Source organism: Phyllobates terribilis, unplaced genomic scaffold (genome assembly GCF_046119375.1).
Source record: "Phyllobates terribilis strain yellow unplaced genomic scaffold, ASM4611937v1 Scaffold_1__5_contigs__length_1240528914, whole genome shotgun sequence".
Lineage (NCBI taxonomy): Eukaryota > Metazoa > Chordata > Amphibia > Anura > Dendrobatidae > Phyllobates > Phyllobates terribilis.
This window is the reverse complement of record NW_027362761.1, coordinates 991,584,272-991,609,036: the sequence shown is the minus strand read 5'-3', so window position 1 is coordinate 991,609,036 and position 24,765 is coordinate 991,584,272.

The window sequence follows — 24,765 nt, the reverse complement described above, 5'->3', positions numbered from 1 at the left end:
AATAAAAAAAATATTCCACCAAAAATAATAATATAAGGCACCCATCAATAAATATTATTATGAAAAAAAAACAATAAAAGTACACACATTTGGTATCGCTGCATCCGGAAAGACCTTACCTATAAAATTGTCTCACTAGTTAACCCCTTCAGTGAACACGGTAAAAAAAAAAAAAAAACGAAGCAAAAAACAATGCTTTATCATCATACCGCCAAACAAAAAAAATGGAATAACACGCGATCAAAAAGAGGAATATAAATAAAAATGGTACCTCTGAAAACGTCATCTCGTCCCGCAAAAAGAAGCCGACATACAGCTCCATCAGCTGAAAAATAAAAAAAAGTTATAACTCTCAGAATAAAGCGATGCAAAAAAATATTTTTTTCTGTAAAATTGCTTTTATTATGTAAAAGCGCCAAAACTATATCAATGTGGTACCGCTGTAAACGTACTGACCCGAAGAATAAAGCTACCTTATCAATTTTACCACATTTGGAACAGAATAAAAAAATGTAAAAAAAACAATCCCTGAATTGTTGTTTTTTGTTTATTCTACCTCCCAAAAATCAGAATAGAAAGCGATCAAAAAATGTCACGTGCCTGAAAATGGCACCAATAAAAACGTTAACTCATCCCACAAAAAACAAGCCGTCACATGACTCTGTCGGCCAAAATATGGAAAAATTATAGCTCTCAAAATATGGCCATGCAAAAACTAGATTTTACAAAAAAATTGTCTTTTAGTATGTGACAGCTGTCAGTCATAAAAACCCCATATGATTCTGGTATCACTCTAATCACACCGACCCGAAGAATAAAGTCGTCTAATCACTTATACCGCACGAGGAATGGCATAAAAAATAAACTCTCGGGTTAGGGTTGTGCTAGGGTTAGGGTTGGGGTTGGGGTTAGGGTTGTGCTAGGTTTAGACTTAGGGTTGGGGTTAGGGTTGGACTAGGGTTGGGCTAGGGTTAGGGTTTGGCTAGGGTTGTGTTAGGGTTAGGGTTGGGGTTAGGGTTGGGCTAGGGTTAGAGTTGGGCTAGGGTTGTGCTAGGGTTAGGGTTAGGGTTGGGGTTGGGGTTAGGGTTGGGGTTGGGCTAGGGTTGGGGTTAGCGTTGGGCTAGGGTTAGGGCTGGGCTAGGGTTGGGGTTGGGGTTATGGTTCGGCTAGGGTTAGGGTTGGGATTTTTTTCAAAAGTAAAAAAAAAAAAGATGACAATATGGCAACTAGTGTTGAGCGCAAGTGCTCGCTACTTGAGTTTGCATCGGGTGCTCGGGTATGCATTGAGTATCGCGGTTGCTCGAGTCTCCGCCCTATAAGCTTCGCGGCCCAAAAAACCTTGCGGGGATTGCCTGTCACAGTGGAATAAAAAGACAATATCAATGCCCCTTGGAAGAGTGGTGGAGGTAGCAGTAGCTTAACAAGACGGTTTTAATGCCCCTTGGAAGAGTGGTGGAGGTCGCAGTAGCTTAACAAGACGGTTTTAATGCCCCTTGGAAGAGACGTGGAAGAGACGTGGAGGTCAGAGTGGTTTAGCAAGACAGTTTTAATGCCCCTTGGAAGAGATGTGGAGGTCACAGTAGCTTAACAAGACCTTAACAAGGGGGCCATCATACAAAGTGGGGGCTACTAAGGTGGCTGTCACAAAACATATTAAAAATCTCTGAAGTCACTCCACCCCTCCCTTTTTTTTCCCTTTGTCATTTACAATTTGAGCTGATCCTTAGATGTAGGATTGTTCAATAGACAAGGTAGGTAGGAAGTCAATTAACCAGGTTAATTAACATGCAAGAGCTTCTTGTAGGACAAAGACCATGAGGATATATATTGTGCATAGACAGAGAGCTATACAATTGGCAGGTAATTGAGACAGGAAAAGTCTTTTCAGAGAGTTGGACAGCCATAGAGACATGTGTTGACGCATAGACACAGAAGTGGAGGAGACCTTTTGTCTGCTGGAAATACATTGTCAGTTCAGGGGAAATATTTTACATTTACACTGGACACCTTTTTGTCTCTGTGAGAGAAGTTGTTACTGGTCCGGGTGGTGGAACCTCTGTGCTTCGGTGCAAGGAGGAACCAGAGGGGCGTGACTAAGTGCCTACTCAGCCTGACCCAGGTCACATGGCTTCTTAGTCTACTCCGTGAACCAGGGAGGGACCGGGCAGGTGAACCAGGTGCCACTCTGGGACCGACCTTGTGTGAGAGCAGGCGACTCCCATGGGTCAGGTGACAGGAGCTGACCGGTACAGCGGATGAACACAGCAGGCAGGCTGGCATGTGGTCCAGGTAGATAAGCAGGCAGGTACGGATGATAGCCAGACAGGCGCTCCGGGTAGGCAAGCAGGCGGGCACGACATATTACTTGGCAAGTGCTCCGAGTAGGCAAGCTGGCGGGCATGACAGGTTACTTGGCAGGTGCTCCGGGTTGGCGGGCTGGCGGGCACGGCAGGTAACTGGCAGGTGCTCCGGGTAGGCAAGCTGGTGGGCATGGCAGGTAACTGGCAGGTGTACCAGGTAGACAGGCTGGCGGGCACGGCAGGTAACTGGCAGGCTGGCGGGCAGAACTGTAGACAGACTGGTGGGCTGGACTGTTAGACAGACTGGCGGGCAGGACTGACAGGCAGCGGGACCTGAGGGCTGAAGCAATTGTTAGCACACGGAACAACAACCTTGCACAGGCACCTCCAATTTGGAGGAGGTGCCTTATATAGAAGTCCTCCTACCATTGGCCGGGGACTTTTTAGGATGGTGCGCGGGGCCACTTTAAGAGGGAGGGAGCGCGCACCCTAAGCACAGTGCCCGGGAAGCTGCACGCGGTGCGTGCCACAGCAGCAGGGGGGCAGGAGGACGCCGGACCAGGGCCGTGACGGTGAGGGGAACGGCATCTCTGCCTCCTGCCGTTCAGAAGTGTTACACCTGTGGCAGAAATAAATCTCCGAGAGAAAATATGGAATATTGGGATTTATATAAATCCGATATTAATGAGACATTCTCAGAACCTGGGCTAATCAGGGAAAAAGATACAATTTTTTTCATATCTGTGGTTCCTGCGTATAAGCCACAAATCAATAGTGGACAGATAACTTTTTGCTTTCTAAGTAAAGATAAAATCCCGATGAAAAATATGGCTATGACAACACAGCTTCTAATCTTAATTACCCAGATGTCTAGATTTGTTAAGCCAGGGAAATACACTATTATCTTTGTGTTGACTTTTAAATTTATGTGTTTTTCTTTGGTGGGTCAAGAAGGCCAGACTAGTATTTGTATAGTTCTGAATGCTGACTTCTCTTGGTCTGTGAACAATGAATGTTTGCTACATATGTTGATTAACCATTGTGTGGACCCTGTGGCTTTGTGAATCACAGAGCAGTGGAGTATAAGTTATGCAAATTGATTAAATGCTCAAACAATGAGACATGAGCCCTGCACCTTCCCCCCTGATCTATGAATGATGACCTGAGCCACAAATGTACCTATAAACAGGGATTTCTATCGTGCTTCTAAGAGAATCAGAGAGACTTTTCAGGACAGCAGCATGGTAGCAGGGCTCCATCCCGAGGGACACAGATTTGGATTCTACAGGATGCCAGCCTAAAGGAACACTGCCCGGGCTGGAAGGATTCAGATCTGCTCCATTAACCATCACTGACCCTATGGAGACGTTTGGGAAAACCAGGATTGTGACCTTCCGGTCACCTGGTCCCATGGATATGTTCTGAGATGCCAGGTTGGGTCCATCCGGTCACGTGGTCCCATGGAGATGTTTGGGGAAAGCCAGGATTGTGACCCTCCGGTCACCTGGTCCCATGGATATGTTTGGGTTAGCCAGGTTGGGACCATCTGGTCACCTGGAATCCAGGGATACACCCGGATAAATCCAGTTTGGGACCATCCAGTCATCTGGATGCATGGATATGTTCGGAAAAAGCCAGGGTGGGATCTTCGGGTCTTCTGGCCACGTACCTCAATGGACTGCCAACTTCCTAACTTTGCTGCTACCTCCTCCCTGTGGGTGCCTTCCAAAAGTGGAGGGCCGCTGGTTGAGGTAGTTGGCCCTGGAAGTCCCAAAGTCTCAGTTGCCAGCGAAAGGGTGAGACTGTGTAATTTTGTACCATCTTGGGTGTTTAGTATGACTGTTTTGTATGTTATTGTCTGTTTGGTTGTTCAATAAAGTATTGCCACACTATTTAACCCTCACCCTGTGTTGTCTCAGTAGTATTATGCCCACGGCAGAACCCATGTCTTCACAGTGGCATCACTCTCCATCTTCTGCGATCATCTGGAGACGAGTTATCGCATAAGTTGAAGGTTTCATGAAATCATGAAGGGCTGAGACCGGCCCATGTGAGGTCATCACAGGGGTGTGTGGCTGGGACTCAGGGGTCTGATAAAAGATCAAGACGAATTATTATCTGTGTTCGTGCTGAGCGATACATTGTTCATGTATGCAGGGACCCCATTCACGAAATGGCCAATCGAAGCACTCACCTTTGGCTAAACTGAATTGTCTCTGCGATCTGTATAGTAAGTTCTTCTGTTAATCCCTTTTATTTTCTGTGACTGTATATGCTGTATTGTTTTGTCCTCTTTGTAAAATCTTTTGTATATTTTTCATAAACACTGCCTCCCTTTGGATTAAATCTAAAATTTAATAGTTCTGTTTCTTTTGTTCTGTAATACTGCCTCACCCTGAAGCATACTCTACCAAATTCCAAGAGTCCAATCGGCCTTATTTAAAAAAACGGATTGGTGGTGGCAGCTAATAATCTTTATGGGGTGATTGTACGGCGATATATACACATATTCCTTGCTTTGGGATCCGGAGGTGTATATGTCATACGCTCACTGCTAGTTTTCCGATAACTAATTAGTGAGAACAGCCTGAGGCCTCCTCGATTGATCATCGGCCAATCGTGTAATTGTCTAAATGATTGGGAACAACAGAGAGCTGTTCCCTCCAAAGATCACAGCAGATGGTCTCTGTCATAATTGGGATCTAAATCCCTGACAAATTGAAGGCCGCGGTGGGATTCTGCATGACCCCTCCGGGGTCGCCCTGACAGTGGCCATCATGCAGATGTGGGGCTATTAAGGGGGCCATCATACAGTGTGGTAGCTACTAAGTTGGTACTCATACAGAGTGAGGGCTACTAAGTGGGCCATCATACAGTGTGTAATTTACTAAGTGGACCATCACACAATGTGGGGACTATTGTGGAGGCCATCATATGGCATGGGGGCTAATGTGGGGCTATTGTACAGCATGGGGGTGATATTACAATATGCGGGCTATTGAATAGCCATCAAACAGTGTGGAGGCTACTGTAGGGCCCATCATACAGTGTGAGGACTACTGTGGGGTCATACAATGTGGGTTCTACTGTGGTACCATCATACAGTGTGGGGACTACTGTGGGTGCATCATACAGTTTGGGGGTATTATACTGTGTATATGGCTGCGGGCCCATCATACTGTGGAGGGGGAGCCATGGGCCCATCTTACTGTGTATAGGGGAGCTCTGAAGACAGGGACTTGGGACATTATTAAATGTTAAGTGGGAACTTATTGTTGTAGATACACTCGGTATTATGACTGCAAAAGGGTCACAGGGAGCATTATTACTTTCTAGGGGGCAAAATGTGGACACTGTTTTCTAGGGCACTTGCACAGGGCATTAATATTTTCTAGGGGTCAATTTTACCATGTAGAGGGCAGAAAAATGGGCATTTTAATTTTTATCACGTTTTTGATGCTGCGTTTTTTTTCCTCTTTTTGGTTTTGTCATGTTTTAAATAAAGCTGCTTTGTTTTTGATACTTTCTGGTATTTGGCTTTGACAAAACTTCATTGATACAGTCCAGTCATGTGCGGATTACAAACACACAAATTTTTTACCTGTGGATTTTTGCATCTAATGCAGTTTTATGGAGAGAATGTGCAAATAAAACTCAGCGTACCCGCAGGACAAATTGTTATGTTGTGGATTTAAACATGTGACAACAAAGAAAAAGAAGTATTCAAAAAAACAGGCCTGATCTAAAAGATAGCAAATACTTTATTGAAAATTCTAACAAGCAAAAAGATTAAAAACATGCAGTACACAGGATGCATATAACAGTTTATGCATTAAACACAGAATTAACTCATTTAAGAACATATAGGTTTGTTCAAGAGGCCATAACACAATATTGATATCAAAGCATAACTACGGGCACTGAAAACAAGCCCAACAACCAGAGTGTATTTAACCATAAATCTTTAATAATCACATAGAAAATCAAATTCAAACAAGCTTAAAAAAATAATAAAAAACACAGCGCCGCAAAAGAACACAGGGTTGCACACTCATATTATATTAGCTGCAGTTATAGTGTTGTGCATTTCACTATCATGGAAACACTTTGGTAGAAAATTTCCATAAATTTAATACATTCAAACCACTTATTTTCATCTGTGTAAATAGACAAATTATTAAGTGACAAGTGCAACTAGTCACTACCCTGTTCAGACCATACAGTTCTACTCATCATTATTGGCACCCATGAAGTTTATGTACATATTGTGGAATATCTCCTGAAAAAAATAAATCAAGTGAAACAATTTTTTATATAGAGCACTCGTGTTAAATACAGACAAGCAAACGATAAACTAGCATTTAAAACCAGAAACAAGGGGAGGGAAAAATAGAAAAACCTAAAGCTTGCTGTGTCACTGGTATTGGCACCCTTTACATTAAATTAGTATGGAAACACATTTTGTGGTAAATCACAAAAAGATTCTCCTGTGATTAATTGTCTTTGCCATGTGACATGAATTAGCCAATGAATGATGACTTCACTGTTTTAAAAACCACATGGTAGGCCCTGTTACTTTGTCACAATTGTGAAGACAGAGGAGCTCTCTGAAGACATCAGAACTGCTATGATAAGCAAACAAGAGACTTCCAAATGGTATAAGGCCATCTCCAAAGACCTTGGTATCCCAGTTTTAACAGTGTGCAGTGTTATTAAGTTTGCCAAGCATGGAACATTCAAGAACCTCCCTGAACGTGGGGGAAAGAGGAAAAGTGACAAGAGAGGTCTTCGATGGTTGGTGCGAATGGTGGAAAAAACACCACAACAAACATCCAAAGTCCTGAAGGCCAACCTGGAACAGTCTGGAGTCAAGGTTTCAACAAATACCATATGCCGCACACTAAATCAAGCAGAGCTTATGGGTGAAGGCAAAGGAAGGAGCCAGCAATGAAGCTTATAAGGAAAAGAACACCTTACCAACAGTTAAGCATGATGGAGGATCCATAATGCTGTGGGGTTGCTTTGCTGCATCTGGTACTGGAGGCCTTGACCGTATCACAGGAAATCAGAGAATTATCAAGAGATTTTAGAACGAAATGTCCTACCCAATGTAAGAACACTTGGTTTGAGTCGAAGATCATGGGTCCTCCAGCAAGACAATGACCCAAATCATACATCCAAAGGTACACAGAAATGGTTGAAAAAGAAAAAATAGACTGTTTTAAAATGGCCAGCAATGAGTCCTGACTTCAATCCCATTAAAAATCTTGAGGGTGACCTGAAATCTGCCATTAAAAAAAAGAACCCTGCAAACATTCAAGAGCTTGAACAAACTGCAAAAGAAGAGAGGGAGAAAATTCCAGCTGAGAAGTGCAAGAAGCTTATAGATGGCTATAAGAAATGAGTGGAGGCTGTCAGCAATGCCAAAGTATGTGCAACCAAAAATTAATTAGGGGTGCCTTTATTGCTGCACATGCTGTTTATTCTGTTTTTTCTTTGAAATTGTAACATGGAAGTTGAAAAGCAATGCTTTATTGTTGTACAGGGTGGGCCATTTATATGGATACACATAAATTAAATGGGAATGGTTGGTGATATCAACTTTCTGTTTGTGGCACATTAGTATATGGGAGGGGGAAAACTTTTCCAGATGGGTGGTGACCATGGCAGTCATTTTGAAGTCGGACATTTTGGATCCAATTTTATTTTTTTCTATCGGAAAAGGGTCATGTGACACATCAAACTTATTGAGAATTTCATAAGAAAAACAATGGTGTGCTTGCTTTTAACGTAACTTTATTCTTTCATGAGTTTTTTACAAGTTTATGACCACTTATAAAATGTGTTCAAAGTGCTGCCCATTGTGTTGGATTGTCAATGCAACCATCTTCTCCCACTCATGACACACTGATAGCAACACTGCAGAACAAATGCTATCACAGGCTTCCAGTATCCGTTGTTTCAGATGCTGCATGTCTTGTATCTTGATGGTATGGTTTGGTATATGGGGTACAAAGATAGTAGGGCCATTGTTCATCAATGGAAACCTCAATGCCACTGGATATCTGAAATTGCTACATGATGATGTGTTGCCCTCTTTATGCACTGAAGATGGCACGTTCCCTGAGTTTTTCCAACAAGATGGTGCACCACCACATTATGGGTGTCAGGTCCGAGCATTCCTACATGAACAGTTTCCTGGAAAGTGGATTGGTCGTCGTGGGCCAGTTGAATGGCCACCAAGGTCTCCCGATCTGACCCCCTTAGACTTTTATCTTTGGGGTCATCTGAAGGCAATTGTCTATGCTGTGAAGATACGAGATGTGCAGCATCTGAAACAACGGATACTGGAAGCCTGTGCTAGCATTTCTTCTGCGGTGTTGTTATCAGTGTGTCAAGAGTGGGAGAAGAGGGTTGCATTGACAATCCAACACAATGGACAGCACTTTTAACAGATTTTATAAGTGGTCATAAACTTGTAAAAAACTCATGAAAGAATAAAGTTACGTTAAAACCAAGCACACCATTGTTTTTCTTATGAAATTCTCAATACGTTTGATGTGTCACATGACCCTCTTCCCATTGAAAAAAATAAAGATGGATCCAAAATGGCCAACTTCAAAATGGCCACCATGGTCACCACCCATCTGGAAAAGTTTTCCCCCTTCCATATACTAATGTGCCACAAACAGGAAGTTGATATCACCAACCATTCCCATTTAATTTAGGTGTATTGATATAAATGGCCCACCCTGTATTACTTTAGACCACTAATTAAAAAATCCTGAGGATATAACTTTGATAAATTTCCATTTATTTCTGAAGATATTGTATAGCCTTATGAAAAAAATGAAGGGGTGCCAATAATGGTGACCAACACTGTACTAACACTGTATAATGCACAGTTAATCAATATCTGCATACGGTAAAGTGACAAGTTCATACAGGTTTGCAGCAAGCTGTAAAGCGGCAGATACAAACACTTGCAGTATGCCAAAATCAGTACTTCCAGAATAATTTTGTAATTAAAGTTAAATTAACTTACATGTATACACACAGAGTGGAGTGAGATCCCTGGCCCCCCAACCCGATTTTCGCTCTTTCTTCATCAGGGGGCTTCTCAGTTTATTTAAAAATAGTCCAAAGTCTCTAGAAGACTGACCAAATGTCCCATAATGAAGCTGTGCCCCACCTTATCTAACCATGCAGTACATAGGATGCATAAAGCAGTTTATGTATGCAGAAAGAAAAGATCCAGCTTCAAATAGAGATGCATAGAAGTAAAATTTCTTCTTCCTTTATTTAATATTATTAAATGAAGGAAGAAGAAATTTTAGTTCTGTGCATCTCTATTTGAAGCTGGATCTTTTCTTTCTACATACTTACCTAACGCTCAGCAGCAATGTGATCCTGTGTTTTATTTTGCCGTAAGTTATGTGATTTATTCTCAAGGGTGAGCTGATTTCTTTTTTTTTTTTCCCCATATAACAGTTTATACAGACAGATGAAAATATGCCCAAAGGTCATAACAATGTGGTAATAGAATTATTAGAATTTAGCACTGTGTCACTTTAAGGTCATTAATTTCGGGTCGCCCAGTACTGCCTCCTATTATTATATATGTTTTTATCATCATAGTTTGTAGTGAGGCAAGGTGTTTCAGAGGTGCTACAAGGCATTTGATAGGTGATAATGTTATCATGTAGTTCACAGGGAGCCAGAGACTGACATATTGTCTATGCGGGTGGGCTTGAACTGGACCGGTTGCCCGGCTGGAGCACACAAATGCCCACAATAAAAGTGGAACCAATGCACTGCTAGAATATTGATATTGAGTTGCCATTATATGTGCTCAAAATGCTACTTTCATATTGAAACTGTGTACTGTTGTGGTCTTCTACTTGTTGTGGCCTTCAAGCTTTCAGCTTATCCTACCACAGTCTTGTAGAGCGCTATTCGAGAATGAAGAGCTGCAAAGCAACAGATTGAAGAAACTTGCATAGTATTATGGATCCTTTATTCTGTGTCCACTCTCCTCATTACCTAGAATGACCCATTTATTCTTGTCACTCATGCATCATCACCGGGAAGGAAGAAACCACAGAAGTAATTCAGTGTTTAGTAGCAAACTTCCAGTCTCAGTATTCCTTCTGTTCGCTGCTAGGGCTTGATGGTCTATGCTTAATTATCATCCAATTGCAAATGGTCACAGAAAAAATGGTCTATCTAGGGAAAGGTCATCTCAAAGAGATGGTTCTCTGGGAAGAGTTCACTGTATTTAAAATGTAACAAAACCTTTTATCTTTTGATTTAATGAATCATGTACATTTATTGAATAATGTAGTATATTTTGTGCATTAGAGCTGAATTATTTATGTTTCACATAATAAAGTAGGTAAATCTAAAGCATCAACTTGACAAATGCAAAAATGCAAAACGCACGAATGCAGTTTAAGAGTTAGTTGGCTTTTCAACTCTGTTGCATTTCTAATTGTAGGTTAAAGAACTTTAGGAGACATTGATACAGGAATATAATGAATGCTTCCCTTATAAACACACTTACGATCGTCACATATTTGATTTCCAAGCCAGTATTTGAGTACGTTAGTCAATATTAAAGTGAACTCAAAGCAATTTAGCAGAATATTTAGCTAGTAATAAAGTAACACTGATGTAAATGCTGATTCAATGAAATATTACATTTTATTACAATTTTTTTTATTGAAAAAAAACAAAATGACACAGGCAGGATTGAATGTTTTAATAGCACGTTCTGTAATTCGCATCAGCCTTCCTCTGTATTATAAAATACAAGAATACTGCGCATACAATGGAGCTCAACTTTAATAACAAACTTAAAGTCGTGGAAAGTGTTAAAAAATAAAGTTTGAATTGTTCATGTGTCATTAATACATTTATTTTAATCAAACATGTCACATTAAATATGTTACTATATCTGCATGCTGAATTTTATGGAGCAGGAGATTCTAAGTAGATTAATCTGTAGATTTAAAAGAATGTATTTTATTTTAGATCCCTAGTTCCTCTGGACTTGAAGGTGCATTTGGGAAAAACATGACTGATTTCTTTAAAAAACAGTACAATATCTGTCCACAAGGTGTTTGTGTTATCACAGGGCCATAGGTTTGATTTTAGTGTTTCAGATACCACCCATGGACAGCCCATTTAACAGATGCCATCCCGAAGAGGAGATTTTGCTGTAGGTATGCAGTTTTCATTCTGATTCCCTTTGTCTCCCTTTGTTCGCAACATATTTCTATCTCATGTGTGTTTTGACCAGGCTTATTCTCTTTATGATATAAACCCTTACAATTGCACCTGCACTTTACCTTTATACAGTACAGACCAAAAGTTTGGACACACCTTCTCATTTAAAGATTTTTCTGCATTTTCATGACTATGAAAATTGTACATTCACACAGGAGGCATCAAAACTATGAATTAACACATGTGGAATTATATACTTTACAAAAAAGTGTGAAACAACTGAAAATATGTCTTATATTCTAGGTTCTTCAAAGTAGCCACCTTTTGCTTTGATGACTGCTTTGCACACTCTTGGCATTCTCTTGATGAGCTTCAAGAGGTAGTCACAGGAAATGGTTTTCACTTCACAGGTGTGCCCTGTCAGGTTTAATAAGTGGCATTTCTTGCCTTATGAGAAGGTGTGTCCAAACTTTTGGTCTGTACTGTATATATTGGGGTCTCCACATACATGCTCCGGCATTTATGCATGGGGATTAACATCATACCCTACCCAGGTTTTATCTATGATTCACACCACATTGATTTAGTTCTTGTCAAATCTATGTAAATGGCTTTTATTTCATTGGATATGATTCATTTATTTTTTGCACATGCAATTCATGCATTAATTATTATCCACTATACATATATATGTGTTTGAGTTCCTACACTTATTTCTTTTAACAGTACTATCATGTATCCCCATTTGCAATAATGCTTTTGTTCTCCGTTGTGATGATGATGTTCCATATCATGACTCATTTTTAACTTGGCCTTTTCTCTAATAATACAAATAAAGATATACATCTTATCCTGATATGCAGTGGTTGCTCATTTTTTATTGGATTCAGTTTCAATATTGGGCATATGCTTTATTTCCATACACTTTTCTGTGGACACACAAATATTAGTATTTTTCTTTACTTTTTACATTTAGGTGTTGTGATGTTGTATTGTCTATTTTGTATTTTTCAATGCTGTACCAGATAAAATTCATGGACCGGTGTTGAACTGTTTATGGAAAAAAACAGCCAAATTTTTTAAATCCTGTGCAAATCCAGTGAGAGGTCTCACTGAGTGATTGAAATCCTTCTCTGCATGTAAGGCCACATTCAGACACCTACGTTTTGTATCCACGATTTTCATTTACTTAGACATTAAAGTCTATGGTGCTATTCACATTTGCATGTTTTTTTTGCAGACCATGTGTCTTCAAAAATTCATGGAGACATGACTGTTTTTGATTCAATCAAAATTCCCAATACAAGTCTGTAGGTCTGTAAAAAATTAAGGACAGCACATATTGCCATCTTTTTGCTGTCTGTATTTAACATCATAATGTATAGGAGAAGATTTACAGTTTATCTGTATTTTCATACCAGAAAATCACTGATGAAACACTGATGGTAAAACTGTAACACTGACCAAATACTGATGAAAATCAGATCTAAAACACTGATGAAAAACACTTTGTGTTTTTACATATGAGAAAAATCACTGACGTCTGAAAGAGGTTTGATACAGAATAATTATTTGGATCCCTCACTGGTTTCAAAACAAGGATTTAAAACAATATGGTTATCTATATTGTTTTTTACCCTAAACATTTTTATATGAATCTGCCTATTGATACTAATATATGATTTATTGGTTTGTAAAGGACATGTTCAATGTGACACTTTCCTTTAAACATCAAGAACATGATTCATCACTTGTATTTTTTATTAATTCACTTTTCTTTTTTGTCTTGAGGTTTTCAGTGCTGTTTTTTGCACTGAATTCTTCAAAATGCCACACATGCTTCAAGAATTTAGCAAAATGTAAAAATTTTCGTTTATTGACTTTATCTATTTTTTTAATCTTTAGTGCATAGTTGCAAGTTTTTCATAAAATTAACTACACAAATAAACTTTAAAAAACAGGTGCAAAATCATCTGATGAATTTATCACAAATCAAAAGGTCACTAATTGAGAGATAATTATCCCAAAATAGTGCAAAAATGCAATGATTAATTAGGTTCCAAGATGTGCTTAGGTCATTTCTCAGTCATAGAAGAAACAAAAAAAAAAACCTTTCAGTTCAAGCATCTTCAGGGAGAAGATTGAAAGTTTAGTGCCACCTCTTAGAAGTAGCAATCCTAATAGTCAATATGAACCATTTAAAGGGCGTTGCCACAAGTCTTAGTATAAGAATTGCTACATCCAATCGGTGACACTGGAGTGTCAGTCCTCTTCCTCTCTAAAGAGGCTTGTTGCATACATATATAAGGGAAAAGATATCAACAGTTGTACAGCAGGAGGAGCCACTGCTCATCATTTTGGCAGAAACCCACCTTCACAGCGCTGACTGTGTTCTGCAAAGTTTTGGATGTAAGTTCTCTACAAATGCGTACAAGTGACAAACTGCTGAGATCAACATTTTTTGTGCCTACTTTATATTTCCCTCAGAGAGCATAGGGGAGACCTGACAGGTTTCCTTTAAAAGTATTCTTGCTGTTGGTTATTAAGCCATTTTATTACACATTGAGGTTTATCAGTAAACTTCAAAATGTAGACATGAATGCAATAAATTGTGATAATATTTAGTACATTCAGCGAGTTAGAGACTATATTCTTTGGAATGTTTTAAGCCGTATATTTGGATAGAGTAAGCCATCAATCACACTGTCAATCCTCCTAAATCCTCCAAACTCTTCTTAGTGGAAAAATGTCAGCTTTGCTGACTGTGCACATTTAGCTGAGCTTTCTAATGCTTTTCAGTCCGTTTTACCTGCCTGTAAAAAAATTACATTTATTTATGTAGATAGCTTGGCAAAGGTCACAGCTATTGAATATTAATTTCATATTTTTGACTGTAGTCAGGTATTTTGCTTTTTCTTTTTTTTCCCCTGATTTCTCTTTCACGTTATTCAGACATTTAAATGAAACATCAGGATATAAAACAGTTCTTAAAAGTGTATCCAAACACAGTAAAACTTTAACAGTTTAGTATTGGAGAAACCCTACAAAGTTCTGGCATGCGGCCTCTCAAATTATATCTGTTAAAAGCAACGTGTATTGTCTCACTGTTTTCTTTATGACTTGTGCAGCCAAAATGTAGCTAAGAATCAATAATAAACTGCATTGAATCACTTGTACCTAAAATGACACAGATGGGTGCTGATTTCAAAAGGAAAATGTTCTTGAAGAAATTGTATTTAACTCTTTAAATACCTTTAGTGGAGCTTTAAAGTTTATGAATTCTTTACAATTTTTCATATTTTTTAATAAATTTTGCCTAAAACTACACCAAATTTTCAGGCAAATCCTAAAAGTAGATATAGAGAACCAAGTCAAACAAATGAGTGAAAATTATTGGAAAAAATCATCAAATATCGAATGTCTATGAGTGGCAAAACTATGTAAACCTTTGCTTTTAGTATTGTAGATTAATTAGTCTTACACATCAGCTTGGGTGAATTTTAGCTCATTCCTCCCTACAAAACAGCTTCAATTCTGTTTTGTTGGTGGATTTTCTTCCATAAATTGCTTGCTATAAGCTCTTACACAAAATTTCCACAAGACTAAGGTCAGGACTTTGATTTGGCCATTCCATTGGCCAAACTTTAATTTTATTCTTCTTTAACCATTATTTTGTAGAAAGACATTGTGTTGCTGCATAACCCATTTCATGAGTTTTCCTCCTTTTATGCCCATAGCAGCCAATGACTCAGAGGTATTCTTTGCAGCATGAGATGGTGCATTGTCATGCATGAAGAAGATGCTGCTACGGATGGCACGGTTCTTTTCTTTTTTACCATGGAAGAAAGGGATCAGTCAGAAACTCTATATACAGTTAGGTCCATATATATTTGGACAGAGACAACATTTTTCTAATTTTGGTTCTAGACATTACCACAATGAATTTTAAACAAAACAATTCAGATGCAGTTGAAGTTCAGACTTTCAGCTTTCATTTGAGGGTATCCACATTAAAATTGGATGAAGGGCTTAGGAGTTTCAGCTCCTTAACATGTGCCACCCTGTTTTTAAAGGGACCAAAAGTAATTGGACAATTGACTCCAATGCTATTTCATGGACAGGTGTGGGCAATCCCTTCATTATGTCATTCTCAATTAAGCAGATAAAAGGCCTGGAGTTGATTTGAGGTGTGGTGCTTGCATTTGGAAGCTTTTGCTGTGAAGTAAACATGCAGTCAAAGGAGCTCTCCATGCAGGTGAAACAAGCCATCCTTAAGCTGCAAAAACAGAAAAAACCCAACCGAGAAATTGCTACAATATTAGGAGTGGCAAAATCTACAGTTTGGTACATCCTGAGAAAGAAAGAAAGCACTGGTGAACTCATCAATGCAAAAAGACCTGGGCGCCCACGGAAGACAACAGTGGTGGATGATAGCAGAATAATTTCCATGGTGAAGAGAAACCCCTTCACAACAGCCCACCAAGCGAACAACACTCTCCAGGAGGTAGGCGTATCAATATCCAAATCTACCATAAAGAGAAGACTGCATGAAAGTAAATACAGAGGGTTCACTGCACGGTGCAAGCCACTCATAAGCATCAAGAATAAAAAGGCTAGACTGGACTTTGCTAAAAAACATCTAAAAAAGCCAGCACAGTTCTGGAAGAACATTCTTTGGACAGATGAAACCAAGATCAACCTCTACCAGAATGATGGAAAGAGAAAAGTATGGTGAGGGCGTGGTACAGCTCATGATCCAAAGCATACCACATCATCTGTAAAACACGGCGGAGGCAGTGTGATGTCTTGGGCATGCATGGCTGCCAGTGGCACTGGGTCACTAGTGTTTATTGATGATGTGACACAGGACAGAAGCAGCCGAATGAATTCTGATGTATTCAGAGCCATACTGTGTGCTCAGATCCAGCCAAATGCAGCCAAACTGATTGGTCGTCGTTTCATACTACAGATGGACAATGACCCAAAACATAAAGCCAAAGCAACCCAGGAGTTTATTAAAGCAAAGAAGTGGAATATTCTTAAATGGCCATGTCAGTCACCTGATCTCAACCCAATTGAGCATGCATTTCACTTGTTAAAGACTAAACTTCAGACAGAAAGGCCCACAAACAAACAGCAACTGAAAACTACCACAGTGAAGGCCTGGCAGAGCATCAAAAATGAGGAAACACAGCGTCTGGTGATGTCCATGAGTTCAAGACTTCAGGCAGTCATTGCCAACAAAGGTTTTTCAACCAAGTACTAGAAATGAACATTCTATTTACAATTATTTAATCTGTCCAATTACTTTTGGTCCCTTTAAAAACAGGGTGGAACATGTTAAGGAGCTGAAACTCCTAAACCCTTCATCCAATTTTAATGTGGATACCCTCAAATGAAAGCTGAAAGTCTGAGCTTCAACTGCATCTGAATTGTTTTGTTTAAAATTCATTGTGGTAATGTCTAGAACCAAAATTAGAAAAATGTTGTCTCTGTCCAAATATATATGGACCTAACTGTACTTTGCCAAGGTCATTTTCACACCTACCAGTTCTCTGTCTCCATGATTCTGACCCATAACATGACTCTGCCACTTCCTTGCTGACTTCGCAGCCTTGTTGGGACATGAGGGGATTCCATCAACCATTCACTGTTCCATCCATCTGGACCATCCAAGGTTGCACGACACTCATCAGTAAACAAGACTGTTTTAAATTCAGTCTTCATGTATGTCTGGGCCCATTGCAACCATTTCTGCTCATGAGCACTGTTTAGGGAGTGCAGAATAGTATGTTTATGTACAATTGCAAGCCTCTAGGGGATTCTACGCCTCAAAGATCACAGGACTCCAGAGTCACCAGCAGCTTCAATTACATGTTTTCCGCTTTTTAATAGTATTTTAGCAGCTGCTCTCTTAATCTGAAGAATTTGTCTGGAAGAAACTTTCCTCATTATGCCTTTATCTGCACGAATCCATCTGTGCTCGGTATCAGCCACAAATCTCTTCGCAGTACGATGATCACACTTAGGTTTTCGTGAAATGCTTAATGATGTCACACCTTTTCCAAATAATTGCACTACTTGATGCTTTTTGGCTACAGAGATACTTTTTCTTTCCCATATAGCTTGAAATCTGTCACCTTGTTAATAATTTTACCTACAGCGCACCAAATTGGAGTCATAGAAAGATCTAGAGATCAATAAATGTAGAAATAAACACAATTTTATTGAACAATAATCATACAGACATGATAAAAGAACTGTGTTCATTTGAACAACAGAACAAGAGGAAAGTTCCTTGCAAAGTCTGAACGAGGTCCAGATATAGGTTCACAAAGTGCAGTGCAATCACATGTATGCAGGAAGGAAAAAAGAGACCAGGGAAAATCACTAGTCACGGATCACTAAATCTCTACCATATAACATGAGTCACATTTGTACATACAAAGTCCATGTCATATATATATTGTATTAAGGAGACTAAACAGATGGACAAAGAAAGTTTTAGTGAATGACATAAACTCCATGATACATAGTGTGTACATCCAGGTCCCAAATCTAACCAAAATGCAATTACAAAAGTTACCAATCATAAAATGAGAAAGTCTCAATATGGTAATTACCTATGCGTATCTGCACTGCTTGGTTCAGTGCCCCGTGCCCCTACGCACGTTTCGGTGCATATAGCACCTTCTTCAAGGGGGAAATGACCTAGTAATGCTAATGATATGTGTTTCTTTTATGCTGCAAAAGCAGCTGTGCAATCAAGTACCTGGACAGAGTAGCGCATGCGCGCCAGCACACAAGCCGCATCGCGCTCAGTCATTAGCAACATTTAATGCAGGAATAGATAAAGATATTAAGAAATGGGAGAAGGAAATTTTATCTGTTAAAACCAAAAAATATCAGCGAGATGTGTCTGATTTTCAGAACAAACATGTTTATAAGTGGAGAAGGCCAAACTCAAAAATAGGGTCAGGTATGACCAGATCCGGTTCCTTTTCCTCCACATCATCATGTGACGATAGCCTGAAGGGAGGGGATCTGCCGGAAACCAGCCAAATTTTAAAACATTTCAAACCTAAGCAGGGAAATCAAATCAAAACCAAATCAAAAAATCCCATATTACCACAACGTGAGAGGAAAACACGTAGCAACATGGAGGTAATTAACCTCTCATCTCATATATTATCTGATGCACAGCAAGAATTACTATGTCTTGGCCTGAACTTTGTACCTACTAACAGGTTTAATTTTTTCACAGCTATGAAGGACCTACATGTTTTTTCTAGAAAATTGATATTGCACAAACTTCACAATAAATCAAAAACTGAACAGGGCTTTACTACGAAGGAGGAGTTTGAGGCCTTATCGGCCCTTGAGGATTGATTGAAGGAGCAGACCCCGGATCATGCAAGTGGGTTTCCTAGATCAGCTTACCCCAGATCTACGGCCTTTCCCCCCTTGTCACTGTGCCCGCAGATTGAGATCTCTACTAGGATGGTGTTGGAGGATTTTCGGCAAATCCCCAACAAAATGGGGGGTGATAATTTAACTAAACCTCAGCGAAGGGCCCTAAAGGAATTACAATCAATTAAAGATGTAGTTATAAAACCAGCTGACAAGGGGGGAAACATTGTCATCTGACCTACCCACCTGTATGAAAAGGAGGCATTTAGACAGCTAAGGAACAAAGAAACATACACTGTACTCCCCAACAACCCACTCTCGACTTACACCTGGAAATTACTTAATATCCTTGAGGTGGCAGTCGAGAGAGGCACTATTCCCAAGCGCATCTTTGATGGACTTTTGGCAAATCAACCAAAGATACCTACCTTTTACTTGTTGCCAAAGGTCCACAAAAGTGTGTGTGAACCACCCGGACGTCCTATTGTCTCTGGCATCGGAGGGCTCTGTGATCCAATATGTAAGTTCATAGAACATTACCTTCATCCTATGGTTGAGACTCTGCCCTCCTATGTCAGGGACACTATGGACGTCCTGGCTAAAATGGACGGGATCTATATGGAGTCAGACATGTATTTTGTGGTGGCCGACGTGGAGTCCCTCTATACCTGTATCGACCACAATGATGGTCTTAGAGCTACCCAATTTTTTCTAGGTATGAGTGGATTAGATCAATCTATGTGTGACCTTCTCTGGGAGCTATTGCCTTTCATCCTGACACACAATTTCTTTACCTTCAAGGACCGTTTCTATCTTCAGAAACGCGGCACTGCCATGGGCGCGGCGTGTGCACCGTCGTACGCTAATCTCTTTCTGGGATATTGGGAGAGGGAGATTTTTGGCGTCGGCGCGCCCACCGCTTCCTATGTGCAGTGCTGGTATCGATACATTGATGATCTATTGATTATATGGCAGGGTCCTGAAACTGGGATTGATGAATTTGTGACTGGGCTGAACCGCAATGGCTTCAACATTAGGCTCACACATAGATATCATAAAAAATCCATTGATTTCCTGGACATCCAATTCAGTATTGCAAAGGATGGTTATATCGAAACAGATGTTTTTCGTAAGGAAACATCCGTAAATTCCTTGTTGCACGCATATTCGGCACATGACCCTACAACAATCAGAGCCATTCCCACTGGCCAATTTTTACGGATGAGGAGAAATTGCTCCTCTGACGTTGGCTTTGAGAATCAGGCTCGTGACCTAAGAGAACGATTTTTCTCTCGTGGTTACAGCAGGAGATGCGTCAACAGGGGATACAGCAGAGCTAGGAAAACTCCTAGAGTGCAATTACTGAATAAAAAGGTGGAAAGGAAATCAATGGATAACCCCATACGTTTCATAACTACATACAATTCTGAGTGGAACACCATCCGCCATATCTTGGAAAAACATTGGAATATTTTGAGGACGGACCCCACGTTGGCCACCACCTTGTCTGACCGCCCTTATTTGACCTCAAGACATAATAAGAAAATCAAGGGCGTGTTAGTAAGGAGCCACTATGTTGCTCGGCCTGCTCCCCCGGGGGTCCCAGGTGGGGCTTTTTTCCTTGCGGTGACTGTGCAGGCTGCCGGAATATGGTTAGGGATTATGACTTTCAATCGTCGGATGGTATTAAACAATTTAAGATCACTCACCATATCTCGTGCAACACTACACATGTGGTATACTATGCCACCTGTGCCTGCAATCTAATCTACATTGGTCTTACATCCAGGGAGCTTAGGGTCCGAACGAGGGAGCATGTGCGAGACATCTTTGCAGCTAAAGAAGTCCTGGATCCATCTGGTCTCAAGACCATACCAAGACATTTTTGAGCCCTGCATGGCTGTGATTCCTCCTCTTTCAGGGTCCGAGGCATTGATCGTGTTCGCAGTGGCATCAGGGGAGGCGATATGAAACGCCTCCTTGCCAAATGGAGTGTCGCTGGATTGTCACACTTGACACAGTGACACCCAAGGGATTAAATGAAAATCTTAGTTTTTCCTCCTTCATATAGTGTGATCCCCCCTCTCCCATTGTGCTTTTTTACATTCCTTGATTTTAATTGTTGTGTTTTTCTTGTCCTTATTTTAGAAATTTGCACCTCTTGTCGGAGTGACGGTTTACATGGACGAATCCCTGCATGTTGTTCGTGATGCTTAATCTGGATAATTGATATTGAACAAGATATCTATATGCAGTCCTGCACTCTACCATGGGAGGGAAAATTGGAGAAATAGGAAGAAAATCTTGACCCATATTCCTTTATTGTGCAATTATTTGATGCTTTATCTTCACCCTTTTATGTGTATAAGATTAATGAACATATACTTAATATTTGAGGGGACTTCAATCGGACATGTGTGTTCGATCGTGTTGATCTTTATATGTGATGTGTCTATGCATTTATGATGTTCCCTAGTGGGAGTCTGCGTGTATGTACTAATGTTTATGTCACATTTTTGTGACTGGTATTACACCATGGGAATTTTAGAAAATGCAGTGTGGGTGGTGAGTGGAGTTTTTGAATAGAGGATGTGCCACCGGATTCTTTTACTGTTATAATTAGAGAGACTACTCCGTTGACACACCATCTCTCTGATCCCCACAACCCACCAATTAGTGGATAAAATATCCCCTTTTGATCTATCTTTGACTTTCTCCTTTAATCCCCCCCTTTTTTGTGTATCTATTTTTGCATAATGAAAATAACTTGTTTCTAACTTCTAACATTTCAATCAATGGATGTATACCTGCATTATGGCATCTGTGTAGGGATTTCTCTTCCATTCTCCGTTGTGGCTGGACTTGCGCATGCTCTCCTGCGCACTCCTGCAGCCGCTCAGTCTCCGGCGCTCAGCACCCTCTGACCCATGCGCGTCGCTGTGATGCCCCGGATGCTGTGCGTGATGTGGCTTGTGTGCTGGCGCGTATGCGCTACTCTGTCCAGGTACTTGATTGCACAGCTGCTTTTGCAGCATAAAAGAAACACATATCATTAGCATTACTAGGTCATTTCCCCCTTGAAGAAGGTGCTATATGCACCGAAACGTGCGTAGGGGCACGGAGCACTGAACCAAGCAATGCAGATACGTAGGGTAGGTAATTACCATATTGAGACTTTCTCATTTTATGATTGGTAACTTTTGTAATTGCATTTTGGTTAGATTTGGGACCTGGGTGTACACACTATGTATCATGGAGTTTATGTCATTCACTAAAACTTTCTTTGTCCATCTGTTTAGTCTCCTTAATACAATATATATATGACATGGACTTTGTATGTACAAATGTGACTCATGATATATGGTAGAGATTTAGTGATCCGTGACTAGTGATTTTCCCTGGTCTCTTTTTTCCTTCCTGCATACATGTGATTTGCACTGCACTTTGTGAACCTATATCTGGACCTCTTTCAGACTTTGCGAGGAACTTTCCTATTGTTCTGTTGTTCAAATGAACACAGTTCTTTTATCATGTCTGTATGATTATTGTTCAATAAAATTGTGTTTATTTCTACATTTATTGATCTCTGGATCTTTCTATGACTCCAATTTGGTGCGCTGTAGGTAAAATAATTTATGAGTCTTGATCCATAATGAAAATTGCTGCCCTAACCTATTTTTGGTTCTACCTTGTTTATAATGTAGAATGTCCTTCTTAAGTAGTTTTCCTTTATTTGAGCTCACCTATTTATCACAGCTGTTTGAGATTCATTTCAGTGATCCAAAGAGCCCTGAGATACTATCCCAGCCATGAGTTTATTTGAAAAACAAACTGATAAAAAAGTTAAATTCCTTGACAATAGAACTCAATTTACCACCTGGATTTATGACTCACTACATGGACACAATTCATGTGTCCACCACACGAACTCCAGATAATTAAACATTCCCACAGCCTCTCCATTTGTAATGAAAAACCCTAATTTGATTTCCTTGGCTTATCATTAGGACTTGAGGCATCAGCCCTTACACTTCATGGACAAATGTCCGTTTGTAATATCTTTTAAACTTTGTGCTTTGTCTTATCAATTCATTTGTATTCCTTCCTGAAGAAGGAACCCCTGTGCTCTGAATGCTCGCAAATATATATATTTTTAATGGTTAGCCAATAAAGGTATCACTCCGAGAATACTTTCGTCATTTTTGGGCATAAAAGTATTTACTTTGAAAAACCAAAAATTAAATCTTTATGACACTTAAATCCAATTTGCATAATAATTTGGAACACATAATACAAAATTCTCTCTTTCTGTCTCATTTATTCACCAATTGTTCCAATTGACCTCTGGCTTATCCATGTGAACATTAGCAAACTGCAAATAGGCAGCAATGTTTGTTTTGGAAAGCAGTGGTTTTCTACTTGCCATCCTGCCATGCACAACATTGTTATTCAATGTCCTTCTGATGAATATTAAAGGGGATATCCGGGACATGAAAAAAAAAGAAATGTGCCTAAGCATTAACAGGCAGGGAGTTGCTACCTACAGTATGTGCTTGTTGTGCCTGGCGCCGTTCTACGCCAGCACAGAGCAGTCACAGACTTCCACTGACGTCACATCAACAGAGCAGCAGTTTCTTTTCCTGTTGACAGGGCGGGATTACTGGTGTCATGCTGATTGACAGCCATCTCTCTGCTGCCTAATTGTTGAGGCCGGCTGTCAATCAGCATGATGGCAGTAGTCCCGCCCTGTAAACAAGAAGAGAAATTGCTGCTCTCTTGACTGGGATCAGCTGAATCTCTGACAGGCTCCAATGACCAGCGCTGGGTACAACAGGCAGGTAGGCAGGTAGTTGTCTCTGTTAGCAACTACATGCTTTTTTAAAGTCCCAGATATCCCCTTTAATGCTAGCTAATGTGAGAGAGGTCTTTAGTTGCTTGGCGGTTACCTTGGTTTTTTTTGTGACCCTGCAGACAATAATACATCTTGATCTTGGAGTGATCTTCATTGGTCAGTTACTCATGGGGAGTGTAAAAATGGTTTTGAATTTCCTCCATTTGTACACAATTTGTCTGACTTTAGATTACAGGAATCCAAACTCTCATTGGTTTTTCCCTCTATATGCTCTATCTGTAACTTGCAATCCATTGTTGGCTGGAGGCTAGATAGGAGCTGTCACGATTTCTCCCATACACAACTCAGTGCAATAAAGAATGGCTGCTCTTCATTCACTTTTCAGCTTAAAGACAGAAGCTGCAGCATCATTGAATACATCATACAGCAGAGCTGATGTGTGCTGATCCGAATCAACCTCTGGTATTAAGTAAAACACTTGTTACAGAGCTCTGTTTGTCTATCTGACCTGTGCCTGTTACCTTGCCTGTTCCTCACTTGTACTCCCCCCTTCTTTCTCCATAGAGGATAATTTACTGTGTTACATAGTTACATAGATTGAAAAAAGACCTAAGTCCATCAAGTTCAACCTTCCTCCACCAATTCTACATTTTGTCTAATTTAACTATAACTATATCCCACAATGTTATGTGTATCGAGGAAATCATTCAGCCCTTGTATAAAATCTGTTATAGTGTCAGCCATTACTACCTTTTGTAGTCGGCATTCCACAGTCTGACTGCTCTGACTGTAAAGAACCCTTTCCTGTTTAGGTGCTGGAATCGCCTTTCTTCCACCCGTAATGAAAGTCGCCTGGTCCTTACCTGTAGTCTACTCTGAGCAAAATAGATTTGAGCTGATTTTTCACAGTGAATGGGAAGCTATGGAGGCAGAGGGGAGGGTAAGAAGTGTTTGATATGTGTGGAAGGAAGCTGA